This window comes from Heterocephalus glaber, unplaced genomic scaffold (assembly GCF_053883595.1).
Source record: "Heterocephalus glaber isolate CG9 unplaced genomic scaffold, H.glaber_assembly_v1.0 deba00001587, whole genome shotgun sequence".
NCBI classification, from domain to species: domain Eukaryota; kingdom Metazoa; phylum Chordata; class Mammalia; order Rodentia; family Bathyergidae; genus Heterocephalus; species Heterocephalus glaber.
This window is the reverse complement of record NW_028258365.1, coordinates 493173-519747: the sequence shown is the minus strand read 5'-3', so window position 1 is coordinate 519747 and position 26575 is coordinate 493173. Positions and strand designations below refer to the sequence as shown.

Below are 26575 nucleotides of genomic sequence, written 5' to 3'. Positions count from 1 at the left end.
ATTTTATGTACTTCTCATTTATTGGCAATTATGTTACAAGAAATTGGTAATTTTTTCTCTATGCTGGGATTTGGATATAGACACAGAGTTCTTTTATAAAGACCACCATTTTGAGCTTTTGATTATGGCTCATCTATAAAATTTGCTCCCAGAAAGTGCCATTAAACTCACTGCTCATGGGCTGCTGAGGTGTTAAGATGGTGATAATACATGCTTGAAAGATATGATGAATACAACATTCTGCTAACATTATATGTATGTGCATTCCTTCCAAGAGGCATCCTCTCTAATGTGTTTGATATGTCATATTCACTATGCATGCTTCCTTTAAAAATGCCTACAGCTGCTTTGTGTGCCTGTATCTAATTTACCTAAAGAAGAGAAGAAAATCTTGATATCAATAAAATACCTCCACTTCACTCCTACTACCCACCCTGTGAGGATGTTGCTATTGTTTCAATGAGTCCTGTAAAGCTTATGTGTCAAAAACCTTAATCCTTAGTGCCCAAGTATTAAGAGGTGGGACCTTGAAGAGGCATTAAGTTATGGAGGAACATTAATCACAAATTGATTGATGGTATTGTTGCTGGAGAGGCATATGGATAAGTTCAGCATCCTTCCCTATTTCATGGGCTTGCTCTTGTCTTTCTGCCTTCTGCCATGGAATGACACAAAAAGACAGGCTCTCACCAGAAGTAGGCCCCTTGACCTTGGAGTTCTCAGCATCCACAACCTTAATATCTTGACACCTGTACTTCATCAATTACCTAGTCTCAGGTATTTTCTTATAGCTGCATAAAATGGACACACACAGGGCTTGGCAAGGCCATTCTACAGGGATTCTGGAATCCTCCCATGCCCTCCCTTCCTAGCCAGTCTAAGTCATGCCTATCTCCTCTCTCACAACCACTAGCCATCCCTTCAAACTGGCTTACCTTCACTTTTCATCCATACCCACAGCAAGTCTGAATAACAGTACACGAAAATAGAAGTCTAAAACTGGACTCAAATGCCAAGAACATATAACATACCAGAAGAAAACATTGATATATTTTTGTCTCCCTACATAGAACTTCTCTGGATAAGAACTGAAAACTCCTACATCATGTGAATTTGACAGGGTATGCCAAGATTTAGGCATTTTCTTTCTAATGCTGTATTACTGAAGTTTTTGAAACAAGTCTTTTTGCTCAGTCATTTTGAAGAAGCAAATGCTTTATGAATTCTTAAAGAAATAGTGACCCAATGCCATATTAACAGATACTCTTTCAGAAGCCCATCTTTACCATCATCTCTGTCTAGACTGGCATCTTGCCTTTATCAAAACAATACAGAGGTTGTCTCTCTGCGTGGCCCACCCCTCACCTTCACAAACACACTTGTGTTGTCTGTGTCTTAAGAAGTGTACTCTCCTCTTTACTAATTACCCACCTGTCTCTTGGGAAGATATCCAGTTGTCCTTCCCACAGCATCTGTGTTAATTATTTGAAAGCTCACTGCCCACAAAGAAATTACATTTTAATTTTTTCCTACATACTAATACTCAGATTACATTTTCCAATAAAAATAAGTCAGAGAATTTTCCACAAATGACTTGATCACTCTACAGATTTTGCATCTGCAAAACAGTTGACATGTGGCCCTACTAAATTTTCCCAGAAATATTTACTCTTTTGGTTTACTTAGAAAATTACAAGGTGTGGTCAAACAGTACAATGAATGTTTAAGTTCTTAAAATATTTATTACGATAAAAGACACATGTCCGCTAATCCTCCTCAGAATTTTTCCCCTCACTCCAAACACACTTACTCATCATTCTTGCCATTTTCTGAAGCGGTTCTGGAAGTTCTCCTTCATGAGTGTCTTTCGTTTCGCTGTCCTGGCTGCCTCACTGTCCTGTACCAGTTCAAAACACTTACCCTTCGTGGTCGTTTTGACTTTAAGGACGAGCCAGAAGTTGCACCATGTCACATCGAGTGAACAAGGTGTATGAGGACACACTGTAATGCTTTTATTTGCTAGAAGTTGCTGTAGCCATTTTGAACTAATTCAGGTGATTGAGGCAGCCTCAAAAAGCCAGTCAAGAAAGTAGACTTCCAGAACTGCTTCAGAAGTGGAGGAGGACAATGGGATAAGTGTGTTCAAACTGAGGGGGGGTATTTTGAGGGACATTAATGGCAGTGTGTCTTTTACTCTAATAGATTTGTTTTTATTTTTAATTTAAACATTCACTGTATTTTTGGATCTCACTGCATATGCTGAAAACAAAGTTTAAGGACTTCAGAAACTGCCTTGAGGGTAATTTATATGTATGCCTTTGATGTGGCTGTAAGGGAAAAGACTATTACCAATCCCAGAACATACAAATAGAGAGTGAGAGGAAATGAGAATGAATATATGAAATCAGGAATTGAAGTAGATTTGTATAAGAGATAAGGATTTCTATCTTCAATAGAAATTGATTTTTTTCAGTGTTCAATTTATATAACCTAATATTTATTTTCTGTGTGGTATTGGTAGCAGTTGCTAGGTAATATCTTGTTTTCCAAATACTTTTAAGGTTTACTTACTTTAGGATATATTTTTAAATTATGGATTACACTAATGAAGCCCAATTGCATTTTTTGGGATTGATCTCATCTTGCATAGAAAAAAAACCTCAAGGGAAAAAACTTACTGGAATTAAACTTGTTGAAATTTCAGAATGGAACCAGTTTTTGAGATAACTACAGAAATAGTTTCTTCCTTTATAATTAGGTCTGAGGAGTTTGGTGGCATCAAAGAGAGACCTAGAAGTATGGACTTGGGCCTTTAAATTTTTGAAGTTAAATTTTATTTGTCTGTAACAACTTCATTCATCAGATAAAAGCACCTGACATTTTATGCAAGACTTAAACTCTTCAAATGCAAAATGTTTCCTTCTACACACTATTAAGTATATCGGGGCCACTTCACTATGGATTTTATTGATGTTTTTCTCCCTTTATTGTATGCAGGTGAATTGCTGATATCATCTACCAGAAAATGACCGCAAGATACGTGTTTTTTTTACAGATGATTCCATGTGCTTGAATCATTAACTTTTCATTGAGAAGAGGGCTATCTTTTAAATTTTAGCTCCACTGGCACCTGAAATCATATAATTTTTACTTATCAAGATACAGCTTGAAGCATTCTCCAAAAATAAGTTAGGTCTTATATTTTCTCCAGGCTCTGTGTCTTAGTTACTTTCTTTATTGCTGAGACAAAATACCTGACACCCAAAATTAAAGGAGGAAAGGTTTATTTGACTCACAGTCTGTAGAGGTTTCAGTCTATAGTCACCTGGCTCCAAGGCAGGGTGGCACACAGCAGAGGGGCACTGCAGAGCAGAAACAGTCCACAGCAAGCAGGTAGGTGAGAGCACATTAGCTCTTTTTCTGTCTCTTACATTTTATGCAGGCTAACCACCCTAGGATGGGTATAGCACTCACACTCTTAATTCTAGCCAGAACTATGCCAAACCAACCAAAGGACTGATAGTCCATGGCAAGCAGACAGGAGACAGAAAAGCAGCAAGCAGCAAGTAGAAGCAGCAGAAGCAGCCTGCCTTTATATTCCATGCAGGCTACCTGCCCTTTGAGTGGTACCACCAATACCCAAGGTGGAGTATCCTTAACCCCAGCATCACACACTTAATCCCAGCATCTCTGCAAAGCCCCACCTATTAGTACATGAGGCTTTGGGGGTCCATCTAGAACCAAGCCATAACAGTCTGTCGTTTCCTACCTAAAAAAAAAAAATAAAGATGTATTCACTCCATAATTGGTTCCCTAGATATGGTTCATTATGGCTCTGCAGATTATTCAGGGCTTGATCTCATTCATATATTACTTATGCCATTCATTTATATAACATAGGAATGTGCTTGAAAACATTGTTCATTTATGTTGTATTTTCTCATACTTGATTCAAAGAAAATATTGCCATATCATCAAAAATAACAGTGTACTCAAGGTTCTGAGTTCAATCCCCAGTACCAAAAAGACAAAACAAATGTAACAGTGTACTTTCCATCAGTTCTTCCTAGTGGCAAGAAAAAGTAATCTGTGGAACTTCTTTTTAAGTTGTAACAGCCCATAGAAGAAAAATAATGTGCCTTGTAAGATTTTCACATTATATTTTATAGAGTCTTAGATCTAGCCTGATGTACTTGTGTAATTGTGTGGAAAGTAATATATTTTATAATTTAAATTTAAGTATAGATATTATTTCTGGGTACTTTGTGTACTCCTGGGTCTTCTTTTATTGCATGATATACTTGTATTTTCTTCCATCATGATGTGACCACTTCACCCTCTTGACTTTGTCTCTTGCTCTTCACTTGGTCATTCTGTCCTTTGGTATTTATATTTTATATCTGGTATTTATATTATTATATCTGGTATTTATATTAGCTAGGTATTTATATTTCCTTGTCACTTGTGCCATAGCATGATTTACCTGTTTAAGACATTCATAGCCATGTGTGGATTTATATTAATAGCACTTAATACAGTAGGTTATAATTATTTGTTTGAATATTTCTTTCCCTGACCATGCTTCAAGCTTCTCAAGGTTAGCAACCATATTTAGATGCTTGGCTGTAGAATTAATATGACATAGTAGTGCTTAATTAATGATTGTGTGGTTTTTAAAAAAATTAGTATTTACAATAATAGCCAACATTTACTAAACAGATTGCTAAATGCTTCAGATAACATTGATTAATAAAACTGCTAATAGTTTTAAAACTTAAAAGTCTTTTCAGCTAGGCATGTGATGTTGATAGTACTCTTAGAAGCCATTGGTTAAGAAAGTACATAGTGATCTAAATCTACCATGAAGTTTTATATATTTAAAACATAATAATACTGTCCATAGGCATTTGTATATTAATGCTACATATATAAATGTGTACTTTATGTATACATGTGTTGATTATCATGGGTATTCAGCTTCGTGTACTTTTGTTTCCTGTATCGCACAGTTTCCTGTTTGTAGATCAGAGGCTACTGGTGTAATTGTTATTTGACACCTACATGTTGGACGCCTCAGTTTTCCCAAGACTGGCCCAGTTTTTCCTTGTTGTTTTATATAATTATTAATAGCATTCCTTTTTGCTATCAGAATTTCCTTGATTTGGACAATAACTTTATGGTTGCTCTATTTATTGTAGATATTTGCATTACATTTGTTTCATCTTTACCCACATAAATAAATAAAAGACAATGTTAGAATCATAATTTGCATCTTAAAATGCTTCATCCTTGTTAATACTGCTATGAATTTTATTTCAGTTCTGTTCTTTGTTATGGATAGTGGTACACACTTTGCTTTCTCATTTTTAGCCATTAAAACATCAGTGCAAGATCAAATGTGTGTGCAGGTATAGATGTGTGTATTTCATAATCATAGCAAGTTAGAAAAATACTTACCGTGGAGCCTCGCTAACTGGAGTATCTAATCTCACATTATCTGTTACTCCATTCCAATGTCTCCAATGTTGTGTTCTCTATTTAGTTTTCGCTACAAAGACTTAAGATTCTCATGCCTCCATAAAATTCCTATTCTTAGCCACAGACCGGAGAAGTGTAGCAACTTTTCCCTCTGAACTCTACCTTATTTTCTGATCATGGCACCTCCACACTCTGTTCCTTGCCCACCACACAGGCATGACTTGGCTTTTGCATTCTTTCCAAGGTAGTCAGTTGTCTTGGGGATGTCTGGCTCCTGACTGCAGAGTGCCTTAGTCTCCTGAACCCTGAATCTGTCATCTACAATAGACCTTCAAGCCACCAGCCAGAGCCTCCTACTTCTCCCTAAGGGACTTTAATCCTCCCTCTTGCTTTGAGGGAAGTTATCTTCCACTCTTGGCAATTCTCTCTGCTTCTGAAACTATTGGCGCTGCTTCTGGTGACTCAACCACTTCTCATTGTTCCAAGTCAAATCTCTCCTCTTATTTCCATCAAAATGGGAAAGAGAGGGCGGGCGGGGAATTTATTTAGCTCAGTGGTTTTGCCGCCTGCTGGGCAAACGCAAGGACCTGAGTTTGATCCCTGGTACCAAAAAAAAAAAAAAAGGAAAAGAGATTCTTTTTGTGTACAATTAGACCCCAGAAGAGGTTGCCGGCTCTGTTAGATATTTGGCCTTCTTCTCGATTTCTTAGATAAAGTCCTCTGGCCAGGGTTGAAGGATATTTATTTAACTGGTAGCACTGAAGGTCACCTTCTTAGGAGCACCCTAGAGTGTAGTATGTGCCTCACCTGTCTCCAGAGTTGAGGGTAGTCTTCATCTTCCTTCTTTCCTCAAGAGTCTTATTCTGACACCTGAAAATCAGCCAAACATTCTCTTTACTTGAAGCCCTAGGAAGGTGAGGCTCACGGACTGGACCACATAGAACTAACATGACATCCCAGATTTCTCAGGGTGGGCGTACAGAATAGAGTCTGTGTCTATTGCATATTTTATAATTATTTTATGTATAATTTGAATTCTATAACTGGTTAGTACTTTAACTTAATGAATATTTATATTTTGACATGTTAGTACACATGATTGCATGTTGGCTGTTGTAAAATATTAATTCCTCTAAACTAGACGTATTAGATGAGAATTTAATATTTTTCTAACTCTGGTTAAATCTATGTGTATGTGTACGTGGTGCTTCATTAACTGATTCGTATTGCTAATCTTCCATTGATTGTCTTTTCTTTGATATTATGCAAATAGCATGAATTCAGCTATTAGCTTTCCCAGGGAAAATGAAATCTACTTCTACAGCTGGGAATAATTTAGTCCTTGGCCAGGAGCTCTTTAGCTATCTTGGGAAAAAAATCTTTTTTGATCTAACAGTTTATTACAAAAATGATTCAGGCTTCTGTTTACATGATGAGAAAAACAAAATAAATGATATTATTTTGTTGGGAAACTGGGACTAAAACGCCTTCAAAGCCACTTGGAAATTCCAAATCTTCTTGAGCTCTTTGGTTTCCTTCAGAAGAAAATGCAGATTTAATGCTCTCTTCAGATTATGTTTGTGTTTTCTGTCTTCCTTCAGTCTTTCTTAATGAAATTTATCCCTCTTGTTGTTACTAGTTTATTCTCACATTAAAGTTTTCCCAGAAAATGACACACATCGGTTTCTGGAAGGCCTTAAAATTATGATATATTGAGTGATAATGCAGTGAATTTATGAGTGTTACATTTTCTGCTTTTTAAAAAGCTAGGGGCAATTTAGTGGGAAGATGCTGAGCAAAAATACTCTGAGTTAAAAACAAGAAGAAAAAAACCTTAAGTGGAATTTCACATTTTTAAAAAAGAAATTGAATACTATATTAGAGTGAATAAGACAGCCAACCAGACTATTTCTACACTCAGCCATCACACACATATATAAAAAGAATAGCAAGAAATAAACAAAAGGCTGATGAATCTGTGTTAAATACTGGGTCCAGGCCAAAGGAATGAGAAGTGAAAGTCTGGAACTCAGATGATTCAACAGAATGCAGGTTGAAAACCCAAAACCAACAATCGATGACTTGCAGCAATTTTTGACCTCAGAGCCTTTTAGAGTAAGATAAGCAGATTTCAATTAAGAATGTTTATTTTGAGCTGAGCTGTGCTGTTTAGGATCAGGGTATTATTTTGCATAATATCTTTTTCTTTAGTTAAACTGAATGTAGGATAAGCAAGATTTTTCAGATAAATTTATATGTCAACAATTCTAACAAATTTGTTGCAATTAAAATTTTCCCTAACAAAACTAAAATATAAACAATAAACTTGTGGTCAGTTTACTATGAAAATCACTAACCAACTAATGATTTTTCCCTTTACGCAGACCAATGATGGTCTGACCTACCCTGAACAGTACTTACTGTTTGCTTCCTAAAATGCAGAAGAGCCTTTTGCAGAAAGTTTCACAAACCTTGTGCCTGCAGACCAAAACTCTGAATTCGAAGTGAGGAGTTGCACTCTGAAAAAATTCTAGAGATCACTTATATAAACCGTGTACATATAGTTAGCACTGCTGTATGACAGACTTAAAAATGGTCAAGATGGCAAATTTTATGTGTTTGTTTTTTACTGCAAGAAAAAAATAAAATCCAAATTCTAAGTGTAGCATTCAGGTGTGATCTGGCTTCTCAGATGTCTTTGTAGCCTGATCTTTTGCTTTTTCATTCAACAGATCTTTTCAAATACGTATTACATGCCAGAAACACATTGTGTACAGCAATGAACAAGACAGGAATGGCCCCATATGTAAAATTAAAGTCAACTATCACTAGACTGGAAAGACTATTGTATCTGTTCTTTTTCCTTGTGCTTCTCCTATAGATACCTTTAGCAGTCTTCGCACATACTTGTCATTTGTGTACTTTCACAGCTTTGTAATACTCTGTAGTCTTCAGTGTCTTCCTAACTTCCCACTCTGCTTCTGAAATCCTTATCCTTTCGAGACCAGTCAGTAGTCCTTTTATCTTTAAGATGCCATTCAACCATAGCCTTGGAGATAGAGACTGTCCCTTTGACTACCATATTGTGTTGTGTTTCTTAGCTTTCTTTATGCCCTGGGCCTGGTCCCAGTTTGGTGCTTTCTAATGGACGCCAAAGAATGTTAAAGGAACTCCATTGAAGTATCTTGAAAAATCTTTTCCTAGTGCATACCATAAACATTGTTTTAATCATAATATTGACTCTCTTTCCTTTGTGGCTCCAAAGTTTCAATTGCAAACACCAAATGTCACATACGCATTGTTGAGTGGACTTTAACTCATAGGCTTGTGAAGGAGCTGAAAGAGCACAGGGATATAGCCATAGAGTAATGCATGAGGGCCATTGCCTCATTGGCTGTGCTCTCGTACCCAGTACCTCCCCTGAAGCAGTAGAAACATCAGATGGGAATTAGATGTATTTTGCCACTGGGGCATGGGAGCACATTCATTTTTCCCCACTGACATTAATGCATAATTCCTGTTGTATCCTCTTATCCACTGAGCACTCCACGTCATTCTTTGTAAGCTGCCATGAGGACTCCTGTGTTGATGTTGAGAGCTGTGAAGATGAACCTGTTAGCAGCAGCAGAAAGGAGCCTTGTGCCCGAGAGCTAACACCAAGAGGACTCCTCGCCTTATTAATGTTGCTCTACAGAGCCACAGCTAACGACTCGTTTTCAGTGAAGATTTTTATTCTGACTTTTGGTTCTTCACCCAGCTTTAGGAGGAGGAGTAACAGCTTTGGAGTCATTAAATCTCTTGGAACTATGGCTTTTTGAGTTAAAATTGTTGAGTTTGGGGAAAGCAAAAGAAACTTTCAAGCCAGGCATGGTGGCGTGTGCCTGTAGTTCCAACTGTGTACTGGGTGGGCAGAGAAGGAGGGTCTGCTGAGCCCGAGAGCAGCGAGCAGCCTGGGCAGCACAGTGAGACAGCGAGACGTAGCTACAAAACAAACTAGCAAAATGATTCTTTCGTTATACCTTAAGGGCTGTTCTGATCAGATGGAAAGCACCTCCCTTTGGGAGTCACAGGATTTCCCCTCATGGAATTTTACTGAGGTATAATTGACAAATAAAAGTTGTATGTATGTATGACATACAACGTGATGTTTTGATATACCATTATAAAATTATTCCCACTAACTAAGTAACATACATCACATAATTACCTTTGCGCGTGCACGTGTGTGTATGTGTGTGTGTATAGTGAGACCATTTAAGACCTACATTCATAGCACATTTCAAGTACATAATTTAGTTTCATTAACTGTAGTCACCATTCTGTACATTAGGTCTTTAGAATGCATCTCTCTTGTCTAACACTGTGTACACCTTTCCATTATGTCTCTTTACCTCACCACTCAGCCCCTGGCAACCATTCTCTTACTCTCTTCCATGAGCTCTATTTTGTTTTTCAGATTCTGCCCAAGTGTAAATAGAACCATGCAGTATTTGTATTTCTGTGTCCTGGGCATTTATAATACCCTATAGCTTCATCTATATCATTGCAAATTTCAGAATTTTCTTTCCATCGCATTTTCTTTATCCATACATCTGTTGCTGGACATTTAGGTTGATACCATTTCTTGGTTTTTGTGAATAATGCTACAATGAAAATGGGATGACAGATATTTCTTCAGTATATGGATTGCATTTCCCCTAGAAATATATTCAGAAATGGGATTTCTGGATCATGTAGTAGTTTTAGTTACTTGCAGAAACTCTTACTGTTTTCAGTAGCAGCTGTATTAATTTACATTCTCATCAACAGTGTACAAGGGGTCACTTCTTTCTGCATCTTTGCCAGCATTTTCATCTTTCTAACAGTAGATATGAAATGATATTTCACTGTAGTTTTAATTTGCTTTCTCTGGTGATTAATGACAATGAGTATTTTTCATATACCTGTTGGCCATTTGTATGTCTTCTTTTGAGAAATATCCCATTTTTAAATCAGGTTGTTTTCTTGCTATTAAGTTCTTTGAATTCCTTATATATTTTGCATAGTACCATTAATCAGATGTGTGATTTGCAATCATTGTTTCCTGTTCCATAGATTGTCTCTTAATTCTGATGTTTCTGTTGCTGTGCAAATGTTTTTTAGTTCGATGTCATCACATTTATATATTTTCACTGTTGTTTCTACTTTTGGGGGCTCATGTTCAAAGCAGTCTTTGCCCAAACCAATGTGAGAGTTTTCCCCACCTTTTCTTTTAGTAGTTTAACAGTTTCATTTTTTACAGTAACTCTTTAATCCATTTTGAAGTTGATTTTTATAAGTGATGAGATAAAAAGGATTCAATTTCTGTCTTCTGCTTGTGTATATTCCGTGTTCCCAGCATCATTTATTGAAGAGACTATCTTTTTACCCTTGTATGTTCTTGGCCCCTTTGTCAAAGATCTGTTGACTGTAAATATGTGGATTTTTTTCTAGGTAAAAGTAACAGGCTTCTAGTGGAATTTTATAACTGTGGTGGTTTCTTAGGCTGGATGATAGAGCTGATTTTTTACAAAACAGGTTTTTTTTTTAGTTACTTAAATTCTTTTATTGGTACATTTTAGGTATACAACACATTTACATTTCTCATTGGGAACTTGTACCTTTACATGATGCATCTTGGTTCTTATTTTTTCCCCATTCCTAGCCCTCCGTTCACCCCTTCCACCCTTCCCTATTTACAAAGACTTTGTTTCCATTTTTTCCATTTCTCAGCATTTTTCCTTTCCCTTCTTCACTTTCCCCTGCCCCTCCCACCACCCCTACCCCTTTGGACCTTTTCTTCCTATTTTGCATTATCAATTATTCATTCTAATCATTGGTACATTTTAGGTATACAATATAATGACATTCATCATTGGAAATGTGCAACTTTACATAATCTCTCTTGGTTCTTATTTTTCCCCCTTGCCCAGCCCTCCCTTCAACCCCTCCATCCCTCCCTATTAACAATGATTTTGTTTCCATTTTTCCATTTTCTCATATTAATTCCATTCCCTTCTCTCCTTTCCCCACCCCTCCCACTTCCCCTTTCCCTTTGCCCCTTTTCTTCCTATTTCACGTTATCTATTATATGTTTTAGTCCTTATTTACACTTTCAGTTTCTGACACTAGAGAAACTTCGGTATTTATACATGTGTGTCCTATTTATTTCCCATAAGAGTATCGCCTCAATGTGCATCCATTTAGCTATAAATGTCTCCATAATTTCTCATTTTTTAAGGCTGAGTAGTACTCCATTTTATAAAAAAAAAAAGATTTTCTTTATCCAGTCTCCAGTTGATGGGCATTTGGGCTGTTTCCAAGTTTTAGCTATTACAAATTGTGCTGCTGTGAACATGGGTGCACATATATCACTGTGGTATGATTCTTTTAATTCTTTAGGGAAGATTCCCCAGCAGGGGAATAGCTGGGTCAAATGAGATTTCCAGTCCTAGTTCTTTGAGGTATCTCTATACTGATTTCCACAGTGCTTGCACCAGTCTACACTCCCACCAGCAGTGGAGCAGGGTTCCTCTTTCCCCACAGCCCCACCACCATTTGTTCTTGGTTGATTTCATGATAGCAGCCATTCTTTCTGGAGTGAAGTGGAATCTCAGCGTTGTTTTCATTTGCATCTCTCGAATGACCAGTGATGTTGAACATTTTTTCATGTATTTATTTGCTATTTCTACTCCTTTGTCTGAGAAATGTCTGTTCATTTCAGATGCCCATTTTTGGATTGGGTCTTTAAATTTGGGAGGTCTGATTTTTTTAAGCTCTTTATAGATTCTAGATAGTAGTAGACCTTTGTCTGAGGAAGAGCAGGTGAAGATTTTTTCCCACATTGTGGGTTGTCTCTTCACACTGCTGGTGGTTTCTCTTGCTGTGCAGAAGCTTTTTAATAAGAAGAGATCCCACTTGTTGATTGTTTGTGCTAGTTCATGGGCAACTGAGGTTTTGTTCATAAAGTCTTTTCCTACACTAATGGCTTCAAGAGTTCTACGTAATCTCTGTTCCAGCTGGTTCAGCATTTCTATTCTAATATTTAGATCTTTAATCCATTTTGATTTTAGTTTAGTGCATGGCGAGAGGTATAGGTCTAGTTTTAATCTTTGACAAGTTGAAACCCAGTTTTTCCAACACCATTTATTAAAGAGGCTATCTTTCCTCCAGTGAGGGTGTTTGGCTCCTTTATCAAAGATGAGGTGGCTGAGTGTGTCTGGCGTTGTTTGTGCATCTTCTAATCTGTTCCACTAGTCCTCAGGTCTGAAAACAGGTATTTTTAATTGTGTTTAAAAAGCACATAACATAAAATTTGTTATCTTAACAGTTTTTAAGTGGACACTTTAGTAGTGTAAAACATACTCACGTTGTATAGACCTCTAAATCATTTTTATCTTGAAAAACTGAAATGCTGTAAACAACTTTCCATCCTCTCTTCCTTTAGTCATTGGCAACTCCAATCTATTTTTCATTTCTGTGAAGTCGACTATTTTAGATACCTTATAAAAGAGGAATAAAACCCCAAATGACACCTGTGACACACCCCAAAGTGTACTTTACTGATCCCTAGGGGTCTCTGAAGCCAATCAAGTTGCCCGTCAGTTTTGCTGTCACAGCCCTCATCCATAGGTAGTGCTGCAGTTAGTTTTGTATCTTGACTGCTGTGGAGAATGCCACAGTGTATATGAGACTGCACCTGTCTCTTCCAGACTCTGTTCAGTTCTTTTGAGTACATACCCAGAAGCAAGATTGATTGCTGAGTCATATTTCGAGTCTGTATTTAATGTTGTAAGGAAATGCTATAGTGTTTTCCAGAAGGACTGTACCAATTTACATTTCCGCCAACAGTGTACAAGAGTTCCCTTTTCTTTACATCCTCACCAGTACTTGTTATTTTCTGTTTTGGATTTATTTTTTATTGCAGCTATCCTACTGGGTTTGAGGTGGTATCTTTTGGTTTGTGCTGGCTTTTCTTTTAGAATTAGTGATACTGGCCAACAGGACTGGCTTTGACATTTCATACCACAATTTATAGAGGAATTGTCTTTGGTTGTCTACTTAGACGTGGTAGTTTCTGTTACCCAAATAAGTACAGACTGCAGAGTCCAATTTGTGATATAATCCAACTTCCATAAAATCAATAATAATAATAATAATAGAATGGGGGGATGGTTTTCAACTTTACTGTATAGTAAAACTTCAGTTAGCTATTTAGCATATTCCTTATTGTTAACTGCACAAGTGTATAAAGGTATTTTCACTTAAATGTTTCACAAATTGAACAAGGATTGCTGGAGAGATGCAGAGAGCCTGTTTGACCATGAGTCGGGTCTGCCTGATGCGAACTGTGAGAGGGAGGATGTCTGGTTTGTATTGTGCAGCCCTTCCTGTTGTACTTGAGAAAATATAAGCAATTTCAGGAGGGAGGATCTGCAGGTTGCTTGGAATTGCATGGCGATAGAGTCTGTTTCTATAAATTATTAAGGACATGACAGGCTCAGAAACTAGTATAGAACCCAGGGAAAATGTCGGCCCTTTTTTTCCTAGGAAGTACATGCATTCCGTAGTTTCCACAGGACCTGTCATCTCAGGGACTATCAGTGTGTTCCCAAGCTACATGTAGTCAGCTTCTCCATTACAATACAGCTAGATCTTGGGTGACTGCAAGGCTAGCTGTGAAAAATTATCTAGGCCATCTATTTTTAGAATCAAATGTTTCCTAAGCACTGAGAAAACAGTTATGCTTGTGGGATATTTTAATAAATACTGTTGGTTTGGGTGACTATACATGTTATTATTTATTGGTGATTTCTGAAGCTTTCCCAAATTAATTAATTATATCAAAGAAAGCCCAATAAATAATTGGTTGCCTTTTAAGACATGAGCTTTACTGAAGATTTATTTTTAAATTTAAAATGATATTTTTACTCGTGGAAGAACACGAAATAAAGTGAAATGTCAAGATTGCCTTTGGGACTTTTATAACGTTTTAAATTTAAGAAGTACTTCATTTTTACCCTAATCACAATATCAAGACTACTAATCATTACCTCAAACAATCAAGAAGTTATTACCTGAAAATAGATTGCCAAATTTCAGTCGATATTTAATTTTTTAAAAGGGTATTAACGAGAGTGGTACTGCATTGATGTTTCCTTTTTAAATTTGTTTTTGAAGTTCTCTACTGACAGTAAAATTCATACTCCATTTGTCTAACAAGCCCTACAGCTGGAATTTCCTAAGAGCACTGTCCGTAATGATTATGGCAAAATTCCAACATTTTCCAGTGGGGAACATGGTTTTATTCTTTTTAAACTGTTGACTCTTGGCAAAAGCAAGCACTCTAGTTAAATAACTAAGCAAATGGTTTATGAGACAGGCTGCAGTCCTTCAGAAGGATCCATAAAAAGATAGCTGGCTAATGACTTAGCACCATTTGTGGCCATGCACATCAAAGATTAACCACTGGGCCGGGGATTTAGCTCAGTGGTTCCACCACCTGCCTCACAAGCGCAAGGACCCGAGTTCGATCCCTGGTACCAAAAAAAAAAAAAAAAAAAGATTAACCACCAAGGATTCTAATTCCACCCGCTACCTCTTAATGAGTTTCAGATGTGGCCCCATCAGCCTTTTTTTTCTACATGACTTTAGTAGCATCTGAATGGAGTGGCTGTCTAATGCTCTGCACAGTAATATGATTAATTCTACAGAGGGGGTTTTTGACCCCCAGCTTGTCCCAGCACTGACTATGCAGTATGCAAAGGGACACTTCAGTAGTGTTTCTACCAGTAGCAGAGTAGTCTCAGCCCTAAATCCATCATCGATTGTATTCTAGTTTTAAGTTCCTGTCAGATTTACTCTGCACTAAATATACATCCTGATCAAGCAGGGTTGGAAAAAGAGATATACTCCAAGCTCATTAACTTTCTAATGGTCTCTAGGAACACTAGAGCAAGGAAGATTGAAAATCAGTATCAAATACAAATATCCGTGAATGAGAAGAGACTGGTTAAATAAATCAGAATGTATCCATAGGGTGCGAAGGAGTGGGCAATGAATTACTTGCTTCAGTCAGGCCCAAGCTGATGGAGGCCTCACCTTCCTTATTGCATGGCCTCTGAGGTTGCTGTAAGTGTCAAGATTCACCCAGCAGATAGCAAAAGAGAGAGCATGCAGAGCGAAAGATTTTCGGAGGCCCTGCCACCAAATGGCACTTACTCCGCTAATCAAGGACTTGATGGCATGGCCATAGGTAATCGCAAGGGAAGCTGGGAAGTCTAGTCTCCCTACCAAGAGGAGGAGAAAGAAGATTAAGAACCTAAGTCTCCCAGTGTGTCCTACAAAGGTGATGGGAATTAGTTAGAGGAAGAGCAAGAGCAGGACTGAGACTTTCCATTGAATAAATCTGTGTGTGTGTGTGTGTGTGTGTGTGTGAGATGAACAATGTGAATATATGATTCATTTGAAAATAACATATATTTTTCAGAAAAAAATAAAGCCATTGTCGATGCAACACGTGGAACCAGTCTCCTAATTATAAATCAAGTATTCCAGTCAGAGAATTTTGTCCTGTATTATGACCTGTAATAAGCACACCATATTCCTTTGAACCAAGCTGGTTCCAAGGGCAAGCCTCTCCAGGACCTGCATTCACTGCATTGGTGGGGTTTGTTTTCTCCTTTCTTGTCTGGGACTCCTTTCCCCACAGTTGGCAGACAGGAATCAGCCGGATAGGATCAAAGTTGGCTTTGCCTATGTTTAACTGGAGAAGGCATCTGAGCAGCCCCTTGTAAGAGTCTCTGCAAGGAACCCTCTCAAATCTGAGCTAGGGTGTGACAGTCATGACACCTAAGAGCTTCATGTGACCACATCTGAAAGTGAGAAGCATGTCAGCTCACTCCCTCTGCTCAGTTAGCTTCAGAGCCCCATATTCCTCATCACGGAAAGACCCAACCTTCTTAGTCCAACAGCCAGTGCTCTGATCTGACACACGCCTGTGTTTCCAACTTTGTGTCTTGCCAGTTCCTTTGATGTTTCCTGTGACTGGAACCAGAGTTTCTCAAACTGATGTCCTACTGCATAGTTCTCAGGGGGCATTAACAGGTGTGCTATAGACAAAAAGCACCACATAAGCAAATATATTTGTGAAATATCACACTGCAAACCAAATTACTCCTTGGGCGTATCTCCGTATTGAAGGCTGAGATTACGAGCTGCAGCTTAGACGCTTGCTTAATTTTGTTTATTCTAGCATTTACCAAACTCAGTTGAATGCAGAAAAATGCACTGCACCCCACCTGAATCCCCTTGGTGGTGCCCTGATACACAAAACATCCATTGGGACCCCCTGAGTGGTCCGATCTCCTAGCACTGGGCATGAGGAAAGCTGAGCAATTGACTGGTGCCTCACATCCTATTTCTGTTCAACCACACGGCTATAGGATTCTGTGTCCATCCCTCCCTGAATGTTCTGTATGGAACGCATCTTTCCTACCACTGTATAGTGTGTGTTTTTTGATGTATCATACATATTTCTCCTTGATGGTATTCTATTCATTCTGGAGAATCCCAGTGTCAGGTATAGTGCTTGACTTGATATGATATTATGTTATTTACTTCTCTTTAGCTTGTAGGTTTGGACTGCAATAATAAGAATACCATAGATTAGGAGCTTAAACAACAATTCATTCTTTTGGTCCTGAAGAATGAGAAGTCCAAGATCAAGTCCAGTTTGCAGAGGCAGACTTCTTGCTGTACCCTCACACTCAGACACAGAGAAAGGAAGCAAGCTCTTTCCTTTCTTATAATACCGCTAATCCCATCACAAGGGCTAATTATATCTCCCAAAGGCCTCACTTCAAATAAAGTCACACCGGAGATCACAGTTTCAACATAGGAATTTTGGAAAGAAACATTCAATCTATAGCACCCTTCTTTTTTTTCTCTGTGTTTTACAGATAGGAAAATGTTTCAATTTTTATTTTATTTCAACATTTAGCATGCATATGTGCCTTAAAGTATAAAGCTTATGGGTATCCTGTTCTTAGAAGACACTTACAACAGTTAAATTCAAATTATCTTCCTTCCATGTTGTTCCTTTTTTACGTTTACATTTTTTTGTGTCTTCCAAACAAGTGATATTATTATTATTGTACCTCTCTTTGAGATAGTTAATTATTTTGTTGCTGCTGGAGATCAAACCTAGAGCCTCATATATATGTATATGAGGATGTACATTGTACCACTGAGCAATACCCCCAGCCCTATTATATTTATTTTAAATAATTGATGCTAATTTATATATAAACTCAGGTTTATGGATTTCTTTACCATTCCTTCTTATGTCTCATTTCTTTCCTCTGCATTAAGTTTCTTTCTTAGCGTCTTTCAGTACTTGTTTTGAAACAAGGGCATTTTAATGGAGAAAACTGTTAATATTTGCCTGAAAATGCTAAATGCTCTTATTTCAACATAATACTTAAATGATAGTTTATCTAGACATGGAATTAAAGACCATTTTGCCAGTTCACTAATCCTGCCTTTAAATTGGCTCTAAGTAACTGTTTAACACAAGTATGGAGAAGTGGGTTTCTTTTCTTTTTTTTTTTCTCCTTAAATTCAGGTACATTTTGGTTCTTTGTTTTCATCTGCCTTTTTAATTCATAGCCTTTGCTCTTTTTCATGTTTCTACTGCTTAATTCCTTTTTTTGACTTTAATATTTTAAGTGTACTTATTTTACATCTCACTATAATATTTCTTTTATCAGAATTTCCCCAAGAACTCTGATCCTGCTGTTTATTTTGTAAACTAATTCCTGCCCTGGATGCACAATTTTCTTTTTCAGTTTATAATGTGGGATCTTGCATTTATGTTTCATTTATGTATTTATCACATAATCAGGGATAATCCAGGGTGCCCTGAGCGCCTACCCCCTAGAAAAGTTTTGTGATTGTTCCTGTTTTCTGGGAGTTATTGGAACACGTGTGTACTTCATGTTTATTTAAATTTCTAGCATGTTACTTTAAATTCAGCCCCCTCCCAGCCTGAGTGGAGAGAGTCCCATAGATACGAATTTTTTTTATTTGGTACCGGGGATCGAATTCGGGTCCTTGTGCTTGCGAGGCAGGTGGCAGAACCACTGAGCTAAATCCCCGCCTATAGATAGAAATTTTAAGGAGAGAAGTTTTTCCCTAATCGGAGACCCAGCTAAGATGATCAGCTGATCCCTGTAGTCCATCTCAGGCCTCCCGGCCCCGCTCCGGAACCCGCACTCAGCTCGGCCAGGGGGTGGGACCCTGGAATTTCTATTTTTAGTTTTTTGAGGAATCTCCATACTGATTGTACTAGTTTATATTCCCACCAACAATGTAGAGGGGTTCCTTTTTCCCCACACCTTGCCAGCATTTTTCGTTTTGTGTCCTCAATAATGGCTATTCATATTGGAGTAAGATGGAATCTCAGTGTTGACTTGATTTTCATTTCTCTAATGGCCCAAGATGCTAAACATTTTTTCATGCACTTACTGGCCATTTGTACTTCTTCTTTTGAGAAGTATCTATTCATTTCATTTGCCCATTTTTCATTGAGTCTTTTTTAAAAGTTCTTTATATATTCTAGATACTAAAATACTAGAATACTCCTTGGTCCAAGGAGTGAATGGCTGGCAAAAAATTTTTTCCCATTTTGTAGGCTGTCTCTTCACTCTGATAGTTGTTTAATTTGCTTTGCAGAAGCTTTTTAATTTTGATATAATCCCATCTGTTGATTCTTGGTATCTTTTGTGAAATTGGGGTTTTGTTCAGAAAGTCCTTACCTATGCCTGTGTCTTCAAGAGTTTTAACAGTTTATCTTCCAGCAGATTCCATGTCCATTTTTATAGTTAGGTCTTTGATCCATTCTGATTTGATTTTAATATAGTGTGATGGAAATGGGTCAAGATTCATTCTTCTGCTTGTAGATAACCAGTCTTTCCAGCACCATTTGCTAAGGAAGCTGTCTTTTCTCCTCTGTATGCTTTTGGCACCTTTCTCCAAAATCAAATGGCTTAAGGTACATGGGGTTGTGTCTGCATCCTCAATTCTACCCCACTGGTCAACATGACTGACTTTTTTGTCAGTACTATACTGTTTGTATTGCTGTAGCTTTATAGTATAACTTGAAAAATGGGATTATATTGCCTCCTGGTTTGCTGTTTTTGCTCAGGAATAATTTGGTTATTCTGGGTGTTTCGGGGTTCCATATAAATTTTAGGATTTTTTTCTAGTTATGTAATGAATCCTGTTGGTGTTTTAATTAAAATTTCATTAAATCTATATGTCATTCAAAGAATATTTGTTATATGTTAGAAACTATTTCTTAGTGTTTTGTAAGCAGAGGCTTCAAGCTAATTATTCTGCCACAGTGCCATAATCTGAGGTTTAATACATGTTAAGTGAGTGGATGAATGTGTAGATGAAGTATAAGAACATGTGGCAGAGAGAAAAGAGTAAGAGAGGCAGAAAGTGCAGTTGTGGTTTGTTGCTGCTCTGTATGTCCAGAGATGCTCTGTCAGACATGGAAGCCACTAGCTCTCTATAGCTGGTTAGTACTCAGAAGTGGGGATGAAATGAGACAGGCTGACAGTGTCCAATACAAGTTAGATTTTGAATGCTTAGCAAGAAGGCAGAATGTAAAATATATCAGGAATGTTCCCAATTGTTTATATGTCAATGTAATTTGGATTTGGTTGGTGAAAATGAAATATATTAAAATTAATCTCATCAGTTTCTAGGAAGTTTTGGGAATTTTGCTCATAGAGCCCCCTTTTCTATTGGCCAGCACTAGTATACATGGTCAGTGTGCAGTGAACATTGGTTGAGTAAGTGGAAAGGCAGTTAGCAGCCACACATTGTGTCTCTCATTCCAAAAGTGATTACAAGTTCCACAATCTTAGCATTCATGGGAGAATAAGGTGCAAGAGTAGAACTTAGTTCATTGCTGTATGGCAAATTTAGAGGGAAAGTAGTTGGGGGAAGGAGTTTAACTAAATGCTTTTGACAATCCCTTGAGTAGTATAAATGTATCTTCAGTAATACTCTTGCAGAATATTTTGTCACACTTTGTTTAAGTGATATAGAAAAGGTTTTGACATGATATATCATGAAAAGCGCTTCAGGAAAGGAATCTCAAAAATGCAATAAAAAACCTTCTCAACTTGATATTGGCTTTTCTCTAGTATTTTAGCCAATCTGCTTTCCTAAATCCTCTTTTATTTATTCACCCTTTGGACATAGAGAATGAAGAGGGTGTGCTAGAATGAGAGAGATGCTGTACACTCAGAGCTTTTGTTTCATTACATAACTTTCAAAATTTACATGGTCATTGCATGGTGTTCTACCTTTGGGCTAAAAATGAGCTCTACCCAGCCAAGGCAGCCAACCAAGGAGTTTCTAGAGGCATCACCTTATGTCCCATCTGTGCATAGCTGCGAAGCCTGCCATGTGACATTTCTAAGAATGCTCTGCCACGTTCTGCCTTCTTCACCCTGTACCCCCACCCCCCACAAGAGCCCTCTAACCAAGTCTGTATGTTCTTTTTTTAGTGAGGTGGTGGGGGTAAAATCATGACAGGGGATCACAAGCTAAAGGACCTGGGGCATCCTGGGAGCCACTATCCTTTCAGCCTGCAGAACAAACCCCAGTGCAAAGAGACCCTACTCCTTAGTTTCAATTGGACACCAGTTGATTATCCCCAGGGACCTTTTTTGCCTGCCTTTCTGTCCCATCACCTCTTACGTAGTTGGCACCCACATCTTCGCACTTTTCCTTTGGCCTCCAGTTGTTGCTGTCATTGTAGCTGCTGTCCCGGCATTCTGCTGAGACAAGAAGAGAATGTGTGTGAGGCACAAATTCTTCTGCACTCACTGGTGGCAGGGGTAGTTAGCAAGGTGTGTGGCTCAGCTGAGGTCAGCTGAGGAAGCTTTTTCTGTCTTGCACAATGCCTCAGAAGTTTATTTCATTCAGTTTTTTCCCATCCTTGAGGTACTGACATGGGGCCCAGGTGCAGAGGGAATTTGGCATCAGACATTACTAACGGCTTCATGTCCACTTGTTGAGCTTCTGCCTGTAAGAACGCGACACATCTGTTCCCGAAGGGCCAATGTTACGTTATGGAGATGGCCATGTGGACCAAATGATTAAAGCATGTGGAAATGGAAAATACAGCTGTCTCTGAGGTAGAATTATCTGTCACTTTTATCAGATGGGCTCCTGATTTAACCCATGTGTTGAGCATTCCAGTTTGCCGGCAAAGAATTGTCCGTATACCTCAATTGTTAGGCAGAAGAACAAGAGGCCCCAGCTGCCACATGGAGGGCAGTTAGTGACTTGCCTCTTTTCCTCTGTTACTTCCAAACCCTTAGATGCCCGGTGCCATTCAGCGATGTTTGTGAGCAGTGTTTGTGAGTAGTGTTTTCCTGGAGCGCACAGCCAACCTAGAGGCTGAGAAGGTCTTGGTGTTGTCGTTGTTGTTGTTGCTTTCTTTCTGTTTAACATAAAGAATAAAGAATCTTCTCTTGACCATACTCTAGATGTTTGGAATTCCACATCTGTTTCTGTATTACCCAGTTTTACAAGGGTCCTGAAAAATTGGTTTAGCCAGAATCCCATGTTACCCCTGGTGTTTTCTCTTAGTAATTTCCTGTCCACCAACCCCCAGCCCTCTCCTGGGCTGTAAATCTCTACTTGCTCGTGCTGTTTTCAGAGTTAAGCCCAGCTGTAGACTGAGACATTTTCTTCTGCTGTGATCACCCTAAATAAAGTCATCTTTATCAATTTAACTACTGTCGACTTCTGGTTTTCTATGACACAGCTTTACCACGGTGTTTATCTTCACATCCAGTGTGCAGAATCTGGCCCGGCTTAGCTCTCACCTTCAGCCCTCGGTGGATCTTACTCCACAATCTAACCAAATGAAACTGCTTAGATCACAAAGAGCTTCTGAAATAAAAACTTCACGAAAGGGCACATGCTCTTGCTTTACTGTGATTATAACTGGCACACTGAGCTGAGAAGGTAGGACTTGTACGATCAGCCATGGTGCCTAGGTTTTGCCCTTTTCTCTTGTTTAGAAAGATAGGGTTAAAGATGCCCTTGAGCTTCAGGTCCCCTCCACAGTACGAAGAGGAATTACAACCATGTCAAATGGAGGAACAGTGTTTTCTAGAGCCAAGCCACTAAGAAGGTGCTTTGGGGTGAATATGAAAATTCCATGAGCCCCATAGGCACCCAGCTTGCTAGCAGAGATTAGGCTGGATTCTCGCACCCATTTGCCCCCAGCCTGGCATGCCCTGGTGCAGGTAACACCTGTACCTTCCCTCAGGATGAGGAGTTGCATCGTATCTGCATGGAAGTTACCCAGGGAATGGCTCACTTGCTGGGGAGTAGGGTAGGAAGAGGAGGAGGAAACTTTTAAAATATTCTCACTGACCAGAGATGCCTTGAACGTATACCAGCAACCAAACCTCACACAATTAGACAAATCTATGAAATGTATACGTGAGAGGTTTTAAGGAATTTTTTTTAAAAAAATTGTCATTAACCAGTAAAACAAAATAAAATGAAAACAAGCCAACAAACTAAAAAGCTCTGTTGAGAAGAGAGTGTTTTTGTGGATAAGTAAGCTGAGAAATTGAGACTGTCAAAGAGTTAATGGAGATGATATGGTTGCCAAGCAGGTAGCACTGATGTGCCAGCCTTTTATATTGTAATTCTTGCGTGATTCAAGGAGTTTGCCAGGCTGAGTTTGCCATATATACAAGCTGAATTCAGAGCCTAACCATAAAATGATAAACTATGGAGTTTATGTTTTAAAGCTGTCTTCTCTGTAAGCTTGAGAGGGTCCATTGGAGAACCAAGAAATAACCTTGCAGTAACAACTATCACTTGAATACCTAATCAGAAAGCCACTTGAATTGGTTAACATTAAAGACACACAAAAGAGATATTTGCTCTTAGCAGAATTGGAACTGTAGGAAGGTTTTCATATGCATTTCCAGACGGCAGATATTTAAATCTCAGTTTAGTTCTTAAACATATGCTGTGGTGGTGGGAGGGCTGGCAGTGGAGGGGAGATGTGCTGGTAATGATCGTGAAAGTGTCGCATGCATTTCTAACCCTTTAAACAGCACTGTTGAGAAGTCATGTCCATACTTTGGAAACCACTGATCCAAACTAAGATAAGTTCTGAAATAAAGGAATAGCAAGTTCGTTAGCTTGGGAGAAGGTAGCTGGTCCTGGTTGGTGCTGTTGCAGTTGCAAAGCCATCATCAGGAAGAATGTTGGTGAAGGCAACACAGACTGCCTGCAGGGCATTGGTGGCTGGAAGTGACAGCAGTGCCCACAATGTGACAGCTACCCTGGACAAAAAGAAAATCACCAAGAGGTCAGAGATCAAGTCTTTTGTGAAAGTTTATAATTTCATCCACCTGTGCCCATAGGCACTATGTGCATAGCTCCTTGTACAGAACTGTCTTCCACAAGGATGTCCTCAGAGACACTGCTCTTAAGTACAAGTCCAAGGTCAAGTTCAAAGAGAGGTGCAGAACAGGAAAGAACAAAGGATTCTTCCCGATCGTTCAGTTTTAGGGTTTTTTTTAAATTTCTGTCATTAAAGGAAAAAAAGAAAACACCCTCCCTATGGAGGGAAGAGTCACCTTAAACACTATGTACAGTTCATAAAATTTCCTAAAATAAAAGATCTGATTGTTGAGCTGATGATATTCTCCATCTAGTAATAGCCTATTAGTCTAAAACTTCCAAAAACCATGATAGGGATACTTGAAATTTTTCTGTTTTCCTATCTGGATAAAGCGGTTTTAAATCAATTCCATAGAAGTAAAAAGGTGTCAGCCACAAATACCTAAAATTATTTTCTTGATGAGTGTTAGGTATTTTACATTTGATATCGTTCTTTTTACTCTAGATTTTCATTTTATTTGCATTCTCAGACTCAAGGTTACATCTTTCTGCAAACAGGGTTAAAATATGATCTACCAAAGCAAGTAATTCTGTTTAAGGAAATCACGAACTCGTTTTATTCTATTCATTGAATTGGATTTCTTATAGTATTCTTGGGTAAAGTCCCTTTATTTGTTTCTTTGATGTAAGGCTGTTTTCAAACAATTTTACTGCCACTCTATAATTAGAACAATCCTAGCAATGCTGGGTGCCTGGGATAACTCTTTAGAAAAATAATTGTGTGATATTTCTGTGGATTTATTGCCTTTCCAAGTTCTTTAAAATCAAGAAATAAGGAGTCACTCGTTTTAGTGGCAATTTTATCGCTCCATTTGTTTTAGTTTACCCATAAATATACCTACAGAATGCTGGGAAAGCAACTTGTGGCATTTCTCATTTCCCCAAATCTTTTTGGCACAGCGGTAAGCAGTGAACAGCTGGAGATCTTTTCTGAGCACCGTGTTCCTCTCTGTGTTGGAAGCCACCTGAGGAAATTACTCAGTGAGGGTGACAGGGAGGGGACTGCATAGCCTGAGACTTAGTGTCACAGAGACTTAGAGCAAGGCAGATAGGTCTGGGGTGTTTCTTTATTTATGGCATAGGAAATGTTCAGGTTACCAAGCAGAAGGATTCCAACTGCCAGGGTCAGGTATTTGGTCTTCAGTCAGAAGGCAACAGAGAGATGCAGAAGATTCCAGAGAGACAGGCAGGCAGAGGTCTTACCTGTTCACACGCTGTACAGTACGGCCTCCGGGGTGAAGTGAAGGGGATTGTTAGACTGGAAATGTATCTGGATAGCAGAGCACAGTGAGAGTCCATGCAGATGATAGGGAGGTTCTTTCTGTGACATTGGTGACAGTGGAAATGAACATGAAAGGGTGGGTTAAGACAGAACACTTAACTCAGAGGTTTTTTAGGGGCCAGAGAGACACTTACAAGATTGAGTTCCTTGGGCCGGGGATCTAGCTTAGTGGTTCCACTGCCTGCCTCGCAAGCTAAGGACCCGAGTTCGATCCCCGGTACTGAAAAAAAAAAAAGATTGAGTTCCTTTGTTGTCATCTCTGTACCATCTATGGACCCTTGGATGACCCTTGCAGTAATTGGGTCTGCTTTCTATTGACAGGAAATTAAACCCATCTCAAATAAGGTAGTATATTTTCTTTCAAAAACTAAGCATTATACAAATTTTTCTTATTGGTTGTGAGGTTTTTACTAGAGGAATTTTTTAAAGTCTAAGACTTGCATGTAGATATTTATGACAGCTTTATGCATAATTGCTATAACTTAGAAGCAAGCATTGCGTCCTCCAGTAGATGAGTCTGTAAAATGTGGTACATCCAGAAAATTGAATATTACTCAGCGTCAATAGTAAGTAAACTATCAAGCCACGGAAAGGCATATTAGGTGTAAAATTACTTTGTATGGTGCTACAATGATGGATATACATTATTGTACATGTGTCAAAAATCACAGAGGTGAATCAAACCAAGGTCATAATGTAAATGACAGACTTTGGTGGATAATGATGTGCCGATGCAGGTTCAGTGACTACAACAAATACACCACACTGATGTGTGATGTCATTGGTGAGAAGGCTACGTGTGGGGTAGGAGGAGTGTGTGAAGGGGGGAGTGTGTGAAGGGGGGAGTGTGTAGGAATGCCCTGTGTTTCCCAGTCAGTTTTTCTGTGTGCCTAAAACTACCCTAAAATACATTAGTTTTTTAAATGAGTCTAAGATGATCTCAAGATCTTAACTTCATGACTAAAGTAATGCTGGTGCCCTTCGCAGAAATAGGAATGTTAGAAAAAACAAAAAGCTTTGTCCTGAGAAAGATGATCAATTCCACTTCGGATATTTTCAGGTGGAGGCACTTGAACAACAATCGTATAGAGATGTTCAGCCAGCATCTGGCTATACCAGACTGGATCAAAACAGTCAACATTTTTATGTCACTTTACAATTTACAGACCATGTTGGCATAAATCCACTTATTTTTGGAGAGAGGAGTTGCACACAGGGTGGAGGGAGCCACTAAATAGTTTGTAAGATTTCTTTCAACTATGAGATTTGGTGATCTCC

The 26575-nt window shown here is 38.5% G+C and overlaps 1 protein-coding gene and 1 long non-coding RNA gene across 5 annotated transcripts in view; one reads left to right on the top strand and one right to left on the bottom strand.

Annotated features, from left to right (window-relative positions):
- The window catches only part of Rnf150 (ring finger protein 150), a 253750-nt gene that overhangs the window by 80083 nt on the left and 147092 nt on the right, over positions 1-26575 (top strand). The window lies entirely within an intron of this gene.
- Positions 15284-25519, bottom strand: LOC147823366 (uncharacterized). Its single transcript, XR_015443952.1, has 3 exons — positions 25432-25519; positions 25219-25336; positions 15284-23894 (listed from the first exon to the last, which is right to left on the bottom strand). It is a non-coding gene; the product is annotated as an uncharacterized LOC147823366 (long non-coding RNA).